This window comes from Octopus sinensis, linkage group LG26 (genome assembly GCF_006345805.1).
Source record: "Octopus sinensis linkage group LG26, ASM634580v1, whole genome shotgun sequence".
NCBI classification, from domain to species: Eukaryota; Metazoa; Mollusca; class Cephalopoda; order Octopoda; family Octopodidae; genus Octopus; species Octopus sinensis.
This window is the reverse complement of record NC_043022.1, coordinates 6087417-6100854: the sequence shown is the minus strand read 5'-3', so window position 1 is coordinate 6100854 and position 13438 is coordinate 6087417. Positions and strand designations below refer to the sequence as shown.

Here is a 13438-nt window from a genome sequence, read left to right as displayed (position 1 = left end):
TTATTTATTGGCAGCAAATCACAGCATACATAGGTCTAAATTGGGCCCTGAGACACAGTAGGCTCCCAAGCAAATCAATGCTCTGGGCCCTTATAGTATTTATTTATTGATAGCAAACCACAGCCTACATAGATCAGAATTGGCGCTTAGATCTGCGGTGACCCTGGATGTGTGGCAACTGTCCAGTGTATCCATACCTAAAGATAATGCAGGATGGGAGTGTGTACCGCTTCTTCCAAGCCCTTTTTCTAAACCATTAAATACAAGCAACATCTGCAAATATTTTCTAAGGAAGAGCTTAGGAGACGTATTGTCACCAGGAGCCCGAATATGGTATGTTTCCTAAACTCCACTTCATTCACTGGGCCTTGCACTGCAGTTATGGTTTTCATACCTTACAAGGTCACTTGGCCTTGCTAGGCAAAGCAGGCAAATCACCTCATACTCTGGTCACACAGGGAATGCGTTTGACCATAAGTCTGCTTTGATGAAACTGACCTATGGTCAAACAATAGCAGGTACACAGGAACTGCCTGGACACCAAAATGCCCAGACAACCAAACTGTTTATATTGTATATAATGCATATATATTAAATATATAATATGTATATAATGCAAAACAATAATTCAGTCCATGAAATAATAATGAAATTTCAAAAGTCGTTCTCTTTGTGTGGCCTGACTCCAATGATTCACAGCCAGGTACGGGTCTGCAATCTGGTGGTTGCAGCCCCCTGTTCTAATTGACAAATGACGACCACCACTTACACACACACACACACACACACAGTCATTTGTATTTAGCTTTGACCATGGCCTCTATTTTAGGCATGGTCAAACAACCAATGATCAAAGGGGTTCCAGTCATGACCAATCTCACTTTTATATGCGTGTGTGTGTGTGTGTCAGAGCAAGAGAGAGAGAGAGATAAGGTAGATTTGGCTGCCATTTCTAGCAGATCAAGGTCCTGTAAACTAGCCAGTGTGGTCAACAGTCCACTGGCTGGAACCATTAAAAGCATACGTCTCTGTACATATATCATTTGACTCTGCTTAATTGCATACCAGATAATTGTTTTTTATTTGGTTAATTGCATAAGTTTTAAAATGAAATCCATGTCAAAACCAATTGATTGCGTTGAGTTACTGTGTTCTTCTTGATAATGTTATACAGATTGTGTGAAGTGCAAAACATTTAATCTCATTTGAAATGACTCAAATGATTCTCCCAGTCTCTCTCTTGATCAGGATGAGATTAAAACAACAAAAAACAACAGGTGGTACTTAACATTTACAAACAGCTATTGTTAAAAGCACTTGAATGGATTCCTTTCATTTTTACCATTTCAAAGAACTGGATTCTATTGTGACACACACTTCAGAAAGGAATGGCTCAATTAGAAACTGACTGACCCTAGATTCTGGTTTATTTTTAGCTAAATTTTTTTTAATTTTTTTTTTTTTTATTGTGTCATAATATATTCTTCAACAAATTTATTCTCTTTATTCCTTTAGAATTCTGATTTCTTTGTCAAATGTAAAACTTATTTAGTCACATTTTTTCAATTAACCATTCCGACTCGTGGCCGATGCCAGCGCCGCCTCGGCTGGCTTCCGTGCCGGTGGCACATAAAATACACCAATCCGACCGTGGCCGTTGCCAGCCTCGCCTGGCACCTGTGCAGGTGGCACGTAAAAAGCACCCACTACACTCATGGAGTGGTTGGCGTTAGGAAGGGCATCCAGCTGTAGAAACATTGCCAGATAAGACTGGAGCCTGGTGCAGCCTTCTGGCTTCCCAGATCCCCGGTCGAACTGTCCAACCCATGCTAGCATGGAGAACGGACGTTAAACGATGATGATGATGATGATGATTATCTCACAGTTCTGAGATTTCAATGATGTGACTGTTTATTTTTAGAATGACATTGCGGGGCAGGTGTGAGAGGCTGGATCTGGCCACTCTGAACATAAAACAGGTAGAATGTTTGGTTGCCTGAATATGGCCAGTTTAAATGCTAATGGGTTAACAACTGGTAGAAGTTATATATACACTTGATTTGAATTCTAGCCTGAATATTCTATTTGTTTTACATCCATACCTACAAGACCTGGCCTCTCACACCTACCTTACAATGTCATTGTAAAAATAGACTATCACAATGTGAATAAATAAGCTTTACATTTCATGAGTAATTGTTGTATAGTGGAACTGTATACCCCTTCTGATAAAAAGTGGTAGGAGCCAGCCATTATAAATAGACCAGTAGCCGGTCGTCAAGTGAGGGCCGAGAGTCGAACAGTCAACAGTTCTAGTCAGGTGTCTTGTGAAGCTATCAGCGATAGTAGGACAAAAGAAGTGTATTGCTATTCCGGTATGAAGAGATACAACGGTATCTGATGAATAGTAACGATTGTGGCTACTAGTGTTAAAACAGCAACTGCAGTACAACAGCAGTCACACATCACACCAGTGGAAGGAAACCACTTTACAACAGTAATCATCATCATCATCATCACCACTTAGCATCCACTGTCCATGCTGGCGAGGGCTGGACAATTTGACCAGGGCTAGCAAGCTGGAAGGCTGCACCAGACACCAGTCTGATTTGGCATGGTTTTTATACAGCTGGATGCCCTTCCTAATGCCAACCACTCTGCAAAGTGTAATCATCATCATCATCATCATCGTTTAACGTCCGCTTTCCATGCTAGCATGGGTTGGACGGTTCAACTGGGGTCTGGGGAGCCCGAAGGCTGCACCAGGCCAGTCAGATCTGGCAGTGTTTCTACAGCTGGATGCCCTTCCTAATGCCAACCACTCTGAGAGTGTAGTGGGTGATTTTATGTGCCACCAATACAGGTGCCAGACGAGGCTGGCGAACGGCCACGCTCAGATGGTGTTTTTTATGTGCCACCGACACAGGTGCTAGACGAGGCTGGCGAACGGCCACGCTCGGATGGTGTTTTTTATGTGCCACCGACACAGTGCCAGACGAGGCTGGCGAACGGCCACGCTCGGATGGTGTTTTTCATGTGTCACCGACACAGGTGCCAGACGAGGCTGGCGAACGGCCACGCTCGGATGGTTTTTTTTATGTGCCACCGACACAGGTGCCAGACGAGGCTGGCGAACGGCCACGCTCGGATGTGTTTTTTATGTGCCACCGACACAGGTGCCAGACGAGGCTGGCGAACGGCCACGCTCGGATGGTTTTTTTTATGTGCCACCGACACAGGTGCCAGACGAGGCTGGCGAACGGCCACGCTCGGATGGTGTTTTTTATGTGCCACCGACACAGGTGCCAGATGAGGCTGGCGAACGGCCACGATCGGATGGTGTTTTTCATGTGTCACCGACACAGGTGCCAGACGAGGCTGGCGAACGGCCAAGATCGGATGGTGTTTGTTACATGCCCACAGCACGGAGGCCAGTCGATCTAAATACTAAAAGAGTTAAAGACAAAGAACGGGGAGAAAGGTTCCAGTATTTGTCAGTGTGGTATTTACTGCTTTTCTTAAAGTCTTTGAAAGTCATCGGAAGATATGAGTCTGGTTCCACTCGGGTGATTAGAGCAGCTCAAAGGGAACTGAAAAATAAGAGTCAGGACTGTCAGTAGAAAATATTGTAAAGGCGCAGGAGTGGCTGTGTGGTAAGACATTGCTTCCCAACCACATGGTTCCGGGTTCAGTCCCACTGTGTGGCACCTTGGGCAAGTGTCTTCTACAAGAGCCTTGGGCCGACCAAAGCTTTGTGAGTGGGTTTGGTAGACAGAAACTGAAAGAAGCCCATCACAACACATACACACTAATTGTGTATATGTATATATATATATATATATATATATATCTGTGTGCGTATGTCTGTTTGTCCCCCACTGCTGCTTGACAACTGGTGTTGGTGTGTTTATGTCCCCATAACTTAGCAGTTTGGCAAAAGAGGTCGATAGAATAAATACCAACCTTTCAAAAAAAAAAAGTACTTGGGTCGATTGATTTGACTAAAAATTCTTTAAGGTGTTGCCCCAGCATGGCTGCAGTCAAATGACTGAAACAAATAACAGATACAAGATAAACAACAGTGTTGTTGTTGCTGTTACTGTTGTATAACATAGCCACATCACCGTGTATTATCATCATTACATAAACCATAGCTGGCAGAATCATTAGCATGCCAGACTAAATACTTCGTCTGCTGTCATGTTCTGAGTTCAAATTCCACTGAGGTCAACTTTCACTCCATTCTTTCAGAATCAGTAAAATAAGAAGCAGTCAAGTGTTGGGAGGGTGGGGGTTTAATTCACAAGGCCCCTCCCCTCAGAAAGTCCTAGCCCTGGCCTTGGGCCAAAATTTGAATCTGTTATTACATAAGCTATATAAGAGTAGCTGTGTGGTAAGAAGCTTGCTTCCCAACCACATGGTTCCGGGTTCAGTCCCACTGTGTGGTACCTTGTGCAAGTGTCTTCTACTATAGCCTTGGGCTGACCAAAGCCTTGTGAGTAGATTTGGTAGACGGAAACTGAAAGAAGCCTGTCGTATATATATCGTTGCTATTATGTTAAACTACTGTATGTCCAAATTTGGCCAAATGCCTTTTTTCCAATATTTAATTTGGCTTGCAATAGTCAGTTCTTTTGGTCAAACTATCGTATCTCCAGCTGCTTCAGATGCCAAGATATCAAAAATCGTCAAAGTGTAGTACAACGGTTTATCATTTTGCAAAAGTGTAGTAAGTCCCACATATGACAGTTTTGTGAAAATATTTCTGACTGAAAATATCACACATGCATGGAGTTAGGATTTTATACATCCAACAAAATATTATTGTTAGGCTGAAACTGTTGCTAAGGTAACAAGAAATGGAATGGTGGAACTATTTTTTCATTTTCTGAAAAAAGCAATGTTTTGGACTTACGACACTTTTGCATAATAACAATGAGGTGTGTATGTATGTATGCCAACCCCCTTTGCTTGCGAAGACATGTTGGGGCAAGCGAAAGCGAAATCGAAATCGAATTGAACCAGCCAGGATCCCTGGTCTGGTGGTACGTAAAAAGCACTATCCGACTCGTGGCCGATGCCAGCGCCGCCTCGACTGGCTTCTGTGCCGGTGGCACATAAAATACACCAATCCGACCGTGGCCATTGCCAGCCTCTACACCAATCTTACGTGCAGGTGGCACACCAATTTTACGTGCAGGTGGTACGTAAAAAGCACCCACTACACTCACGGAGTGGTTGGCGTTAGGAAGGGCATCCAGCTGTAGAAACATTGCCAGATAAGACTGGAGCCTGGTGCAGCCTTCTGGCTTCCCAGATCCCCGGTCGAGCCGTCCAACCCATGCTAGCATGGAGAACGGACGTTAAACGATGATGATGATGTATGTATGTATGTATTTGTGTGTCTGTGCTTGTGTCCCCTCCACCATCGCATGACAACCAATGTTAGTGTGTTTACATCCCCATAACTTAGTGGTTCAGCAAAAGAGACCTACAGAATAAGTACTAGGTTTTCAAAGAATAAGTGCAGGGGTTGATTTGTTTGACTAAAGGCGTTGCTCCAGCATGGCTGCAGTCAGATGACTGAAGCAAGTAAAAGAATTAAAGAATGTCTTGTTGTTTCATAAAGATCATAAAACAATTCCTTTCTTTGACCACTGACCAGCACTGCCCAGGGTTAAACACCAACAATAACAAAAAACCTGTACACAGTCATTCCCCCCCCCCCCATTTTGCATGTTTTGTCTTAAATAAAAAACAAAGAATACTAACAGCAAATGTTAGCAGGCACTTAACTATATATCTCTCTACAGATGGCATTCCTGAGTAATTTCCCTCCTATTATGTCAACAGTTTAGTTTAGACATTTAGATGTGTCTAATGGCACCTCAGTTAATTTATTCAGAGCAATTGGAAGTCACCCTACTTTGGCTAATTACTACTGCTACCACCACCACCGCCACTACCACCACCACGCAAACCCACACCTATCATATTCACTTCCTCCTAACCACTAAGCAGATACTAATTAAGCAATTCAGAGTAATTAAAACTCATTATACAATACAAACCAGTCTTAAGAGATATTATCTCTCTGTTCACTTGGTGAAAGAAGGGTGGAGAACAGCAGAGTGGAATCGCTGGTAGAAGACTCAAAACTGCCAGAAGAATTCTCAAAATTTCGACATCGTCTCAAAGATGGTTATCTAGATTGTTGGCCAAATGCAGAATGGCATTAAGAAACCACAAATTATAGTTTCTATTACACGCACACACATTTGAAGTGATAATCTCTTTACTCTTTACTCTTTTACTTGTTTCAGTCATTTGACTGCGGCCATGCTGGAGCACCGCCTTTAGTCGAGCAAATCGACCCCGGGACTTATTCTTTTGTAAGCCCAGTACTTATTCTATCGGTCTCTTTTGCCGAACCGCTAAGTGACGGGGACGTAAACACACCAGCATCGGTTGCCAAGCAATGCTAGGGGGACAAACACACACAAACACACACACATATATATATACATATATACGACAGGCTTCTTTCAGTTTCCGTCTACCAAATCCACTCATAGATTTTCTATAAAATTTAGAGTCAGCGCTGAAAGTTATGACATTTCATATATGAACATGTCCCATATAAACAATGTGATCAAAGGTAGATATGTTCATATTTACATAGATGTCGGCCCTGACCTCTATAGGAAATCCATAGTTTTTCACTTAAAAACGAGAATGTTGCATTGCTGACATGAAAAATAACGCACAATATTGACATCTAAAACCTGAATATACTTGGTACTTTATTATGGATGCGAAGCAAAATACCGTGTCCTTGCCAGCCATTAATATAAACCTATACACACACACATGCCCATATGTTACATATATGTGAGCGTGTCTTCTACTGTAACTCTAGGTCAGTGTTTCCCAACCTGTTCCATACCAAGGACCTCTTTTATTGAAATGAGTTTTCCTACAGACCTCTTTTAACCCTTTAGTGTTCGCATTATTCTCCCAAAATTAATCCTTTTTTATCCACATTGTTTTGAACTAATCAGGCATTATCTTGTAGCTTTGAGATTTTGATGAGGTAGCTGTTAATTTTTTAAACTATATTGTAGGGTTAGTGTGAGAGACCAGATGTGGCCAGTTTGAACATAAAACAGGCCGGATATGGCCGGTTTAAATGCTAAAGGGTTAATATGCTTATATTTATGTGTGTGTGTATATATATATATATATATACATACACATATATATATAACAAAGTAAAGTTGCAAGGTACCGCATGAGTGGAAATATATATGAAAGAAGGTTTGAAAATGGCATTTAGCTGTACTTTATTCACTTGACCGGTTTCACTTTTTTAGAAAAAGATTGTCAAAAGTAAAATGTAAAAGCTTTGTTGTGTTAGTTACTGGTTGTCACAAAATACTACAATACATATATACATTCTTTGGTAATAATAAGAAAATGTTAAAAACAGTTTACAAGGAAGTATTTTAAGAAGGTAATCAGAACGGGACTCCAAAATGTAGAGTTCAATAAAAATCATGTTTGTTTTGCGGTATATATATATACACACAGGAGATATATTTAAGAATTTACAAAAAATTGTAGAGGAATAATTGACCTTTCTGACATTTTCTCTTAAGAGAAAATATCAGAAACTACCAATTATTATTATTATTATGAAAGTTACAAGCATGTGACGAAAAAATATCCTCATTTCAAAACAGATATTTCCTCAGCCACCTATTGTAGCCTTTAGACGGAATAAGAATATAAGAGAATTATTGACCTCTATATCTGACTCCAAGAAAATGAACATTGGAGTATCTGCAGGCTGTACCTTAAAGAACAGCCGCAAGAGAGGTAAGCCCTATTCATTGTGCAACAACATGAGTGAAGTGAATTCCATCAGAAATCATACAGAAGGTGGAACATGTAAAGATTCCCATTTAGTCTACGCTGCAGAATGCACGAAACACAACTTAATTTATTTTGGTTGTCCAACAGAACAATTAAACAAAAGGTTTAATGGGCACAGATTCGACGTCTGGCACAATAACAGTAGTTCGACAGAACTTGCTGAACATTTCATTTCAAGCGGCAGCAAATTTGAAGAAGACTTGAAAGTGCATATTCTCAGAAAATATTCTGAATCTACTTTCGCTTTCATTTCTCAAAATGCACGAGGAGAAATATGTTTGCGGGTTGTTAACATCAGGCCCTGGAGGAATGAATAAGATGACAGGAAAATATCTTTGATTAAATATCCTTCTTCCTCTCTTTTTCTTCCCTTTTTTCTGTCATCTTCTTTTTTTTGTTTTTTTCTGTCTTTTTCTTTTCGCATGTTCTAAAATTGTAACTTAAAAACTGATGTCATTCCATCAACATGAGGACGCTGGTTGCTCTTGTTTAAATTTCTATAATTTTGAATTTTTATCACTTCTTATTTTGAACTTGACAAAGACAGACGTACTGTTGAAATATCATCATCATCGTTTAGCGTCCGTTTTCCATGCTAGCATGGGTTGGACGGTTCTACTGGGGTCTGTGAAGCCAGAAGGCTTTATCAGGCCCAGTCAAATCTGGCAGTGTTTCTACGGCTGGATGCCCTTCCTAATGCCATGTTCAACTAATAAAATATCTTACAATCGAATCGTGCTCTTCGTCTTGACTGTTTACCTTTGTGAAGAGTTACGTAAATCCTTTTCAAAATATTATTATTTTTATGGTTGTTGTTGTTATTTTAATATTCGATCGAATGCTAAAACCTGCTGAGTTTTTTGTCAATAAACGCCAACAGATGAACTGATGTTTGTATTATGACCAGTATCTTTGATGTAAACCAATGATCAATGGAGGGGAGGGGCAGTGGGGGAGGCAGAGGTTAAAATGTGAAATCAGAATCACCAATAAAGGTGTTCTTGTTGTTGAGGTGAGCAAAATTTATTAGGAAGCTGTAGTTGTGGGTGAAATGTAAAAGGGTCATTGTGGACACTATAGAATGGTGGGCCAGGGTGGAGTGAGAAAAGAAGGGATATGTGAAAGAAATAGATTTACTTCTTAATTGCCCACAGGGGACTAAACATAGGGGGGGGGGACAAACAAGGACAGACAAAGGGATTAAGTCAGTGTGTAACTGGTACTTATTTAATTGACCCTGAAAGAATGACAGGCAAAGTCGACCTCAGCGGAATTTGAATTCAGAACATGAAGACAGACAAAATACCTCCCAGCGTGCTAACGATTCTGCCAGCTTGCTATCTTAATGAAATGATAATTAATATATTGATATCTATCAGGCTGGAGTGTGGAGGTTTTGTAAATTGTAAGATTTGTTCTTTGTGATTCTGATATCAAACAATGTCGTCAAATCAAATTAACGTTAGGAAGGGCATCCAGCTGTAAAAACCATGCTAAAACAGAGAGTGAATTTTTCATTGCAGGGTAGGAGTGAGGGGCCAGTTCTGGCCAGTTTAAATGCTAAAGAGTTCGTTTTGCTAATAGAAATTTTTTGTTTTTCTTAATTGTCACAAAAAAGCATTTCTAAAAAAAATTTTCATTTTAATAAAACTTCCGATGTTAAAACTTGTTGCTGATTAATAAATAAATAAATAAATAAACTCCCACCCATCCAATCTGTGGATTAAATTTGTGTCGTGTCAACTGTGCTTTAAAATTGAAATGTTTATTTTAAAACATTGTGAAAGATCTTAACCTCAGAGTTTGTGAAAGAAGCTTGATAAGATAGGAAGTGTTGAGAGGAAAATGATTTCTTTTTTTTATTTTTAAATGCTAACAATTTTGTGCTGGATTTCATTACTGATAATATTTTAAGAGAGAGAGAGAGAGAGAGAGAGAAAGAGGAAGTGAGAAAGAGAGGGGGAGAGATAGGAGAGAGAGGGGGAGCATTAAATTAAAACCAGTTGGCGTTTGTTATTAAGCTGTTCAGGAAGTGAGTCAGTGTTTGGAGACCCCACCCATTGAGGGGACCATTGTTGTCACTGGAGAGAACCCTAACCCTGCCAATAGATGTCTCCACAGGCAATGACACACAAACAACAATTAGGTTTATTGTTAGTAAAAATTAAATAACAAAACAGAGAACATCAGACAAGAAAGGAAGGACAGGCAACTGGCCACAGCTGTTTGACTGGCCTTTACTGGCCGATCTGGAGGGAGGGAGAGAGAGAGAGAGAGAGAGAAAGGTTTGGGCTCAGCTATGGGAATCACACACACACATCATGGTGTTGTCCAGACTGTCAGATGCAGTTATACATCACTGGTCACAATGCACTTTACATTGCTTTTTGGCTTTTGAATGATGCCACCACACTGGCTAGGTTAAGCAAGTCAACATCACCACTGGTCAGTCCATTACAATGGTCACTCATTGACAGCGGAATGGACTGGAGCCACTAGGGGAGCTAGAGTGTGCTCCACCCGGCGTGGCCCTGCTGGGCCCTACAAAAAACACATACTTCCTACAGTAGACCCAAAAGTGCCCTTCCTTTAAAAGCACTGCCTGGGGGGGGGGACCCCACCTTCCGCCAGCTACGTTAGTGACTGAAGCTAGGTGAAATGAAGTGTTTTGGTCAAAAACACATTGTGCCGACCAGTCTAGGAATTGAACCCATAATCTAGGAAAACCCTAACCACTGGGCCATGTGCCTATGGGGAGGTGAGTATCTAATTATACCTCTACTTGCAGCTGCAAGAGTCGAGGTAGTGTTGTCACCTGTTGGTCTCCTGTGAATGTTCTTTTATAGATTTTACTGATAGTGTTTGTGTGATTTTTAAATGTGTTTAAAGCCCCATGAGATGAGAAAGGGCAATACTGTCAAGTCTCTTGGGAGATAGGGAAGAAGCTTTCTTCAGTTCAAAGTCTTAGTCACCATGTTTTTTTATAGCTACGTTTTGGTTACTGTTTGTGTAACACTACTTTTATAAGTTTCCTATTTGGAAATAGATAATAAATCTGTTTTACTTTTAAAGTAGGAATATATATTGATAAACACATCACTTATAACTTACTTATAAGTGTTATCATTATACATAAATCCTGACTCCAGCTACATAAACGCCATAGCGAGAAATATATACTCTGAAACACTAATGGACATTTTATGTGTGCATGTATGTTGAAGATAAATAAAATTATGTTCTTTTAATCTCTCTGAAAAAAAGGTACTCAGTTTCATAATTGCAGAAATAAATTTCATTATTGAAGAATGAGAAGAAAGAGAAAATAATTACTACGTTAGTTTATTTATGTACTTTTAGCATTTATAGTACAATTGGAAAGTAAAGTCATTTTGCCGTGGAGAATCACGACTTAAAATCCACACTAAGCTAATCCTTCATACTAAGTACTTGGAGTTCACAACAATTCAAATAAGTCTTGTTGGATTTAAGTCACAGACATGGCATAAAAAATAGCCAATATCTCAAGGAGTGAGTGTCGTGGAGAGTTTAGTAACATCCAACGATCACTGAGTAATTTCTCAAAAATCAGGGTTTTATAACTGCTCATATCCGAATTCTAAGAACCGTATTTCGTGAAAGAATTCTCTTTGATGAAAGTTTGGAATTCAAATATGGGCAGTAATTTTAACCAATGAGATTACCAACAATTATGCTTGGGCAAACGACCATTACGTCATATTGCTGCCTTTTATGACTTGCTACACTTTCAACCGAACAGCTTGCTTGCAATACCTGCAACAGAGGGGGCACGGCTGATGGCACCCAGGGACCAGGTCTGCCTCAAGCCTACAGGCCCATGATGTCAGAGCTTATCTGAGTTTCTGAGGTGTTGCACTGTCTGAGGGCACAAGATTCCGACCTGTACGGGATGCCAAGTCCCCAACAGATGCCACTGGCACTGATCCTCAACTGAGTGGACTGGAATAGCATAAAACGAATCATCTTGGTTCAAAGATGCACAACCTACTCCCTAGTCCAAGCGCTGACCTTTTAACCTAATGGTCATGACCAAAACATTCAAACTGCCAGACCACATGCTGTCCCTATGTGCTCTGGGTGATGGATTAAATCTATGTTTTATATACAGAAAGAAGGTACTTAACGATGAGGTAATTACTGATGATCATGATGATGATGAATTTGTCTATGTCTAAACAGAACAGATATTTCTAGCAGTGAGAAGCAGCTAAAAGAATTTCAGATGATTGTTTCCTTCAGTGCTTCGGAGGAAAGAGCCAAGAGAGAGCCATTTCCTCAAGTTGAGGCAGAGGAAAAATGAAGAATGTTTTACTAATCTACAAGATTCCACAACCGTAGCTGGCAGTAGATACATAGCTTTTTATCTATCAGATTCAAAACAAGACAATTTTTAACTTCACAAAACCAGACACTGCAATTCTTTTTACAGAAATATACTGAAAGCCTTCAAGAGACAATTGTTTCAATTATAAATTCTCTGCCATAAGTTTGTTGATGATGTGACTGAGTGGACAAAAACCCCAGCCTATCTCTGGTTGATACGATCATTTCAAGTGTAGGATACTTGACTGACTAAAATACAATCTCTGCTGCTCATTTTCTCTTCCTATCTCTCTCTCTCTCTGTCAACTATCCTCATTTCCCTCCACTATAAACTCACATGAAACACACCTTATCCAAACATTTATCAAGGTCGTCTGCTGGCACATAAAACTTCTTACCTAAACTACTTGAATGGTGACTTGTTCAAAACTTTATCATCTCAAGACATTCAACTACAAATACACTCCATTCTTTTCATACAATTTCTCCACATTCTATACTTCCTTTCTTTGACAATTTCTCAGAAATAAAGCAATACGAAGGCAAAAAAAATCTAAAAACAATTTCTGTTCTGTAATTCTTTTGCAAGGTTTCACTTGATAAGTCACAGGACAACAGAAATACGTTTGCTTACAATGAATGTGTAATGTGTAGATGGGAGATGTTTTATTTATTGATAAGTTTTTAAGAATTGCTAGCAATGCCAAATAGCTTATGCTATCTGACAACCTGTTTCAAAGGCAGCAACTGTCATTTACATATCTATATATGATTTTGATTTTGATTTTTCCAGTTTCAGCTAATGAGCTGTGGCCATGCTGGGGCACCGCCATATATACATATATATATATATATATATATATACATATATATATACATATATATATACAGATATATATATACAGATATATATACAGATATATATACACAGATATATATACAGATACATATACATATATATATATATATACATACATATATACATATATATACAGATATATATACATATACAGATATATATACATATATGTATATACAGATATATATACATATATATATACAGATATATATACATATATATATACATATATATATACATATATATATATATACATACCATTTTTTTTTTTTATTTGTT

The 13438-nt window shown here is 39.4% G+C and overlaps 1 protein-coding gene across 3 annotated transcripts in view; it reads right to left on the bottom strand.

Annotated features, from left to right (window-relative positions):
• Nucleotides 1-13438, bottom strand: part of LOC115224716 (rap1 GTPase-activating protein 1) — a 364275-nt gene that overhangs the window by 132374 nt on the left and 218463 nt on the right. The window lies entirely within an intron of this gene.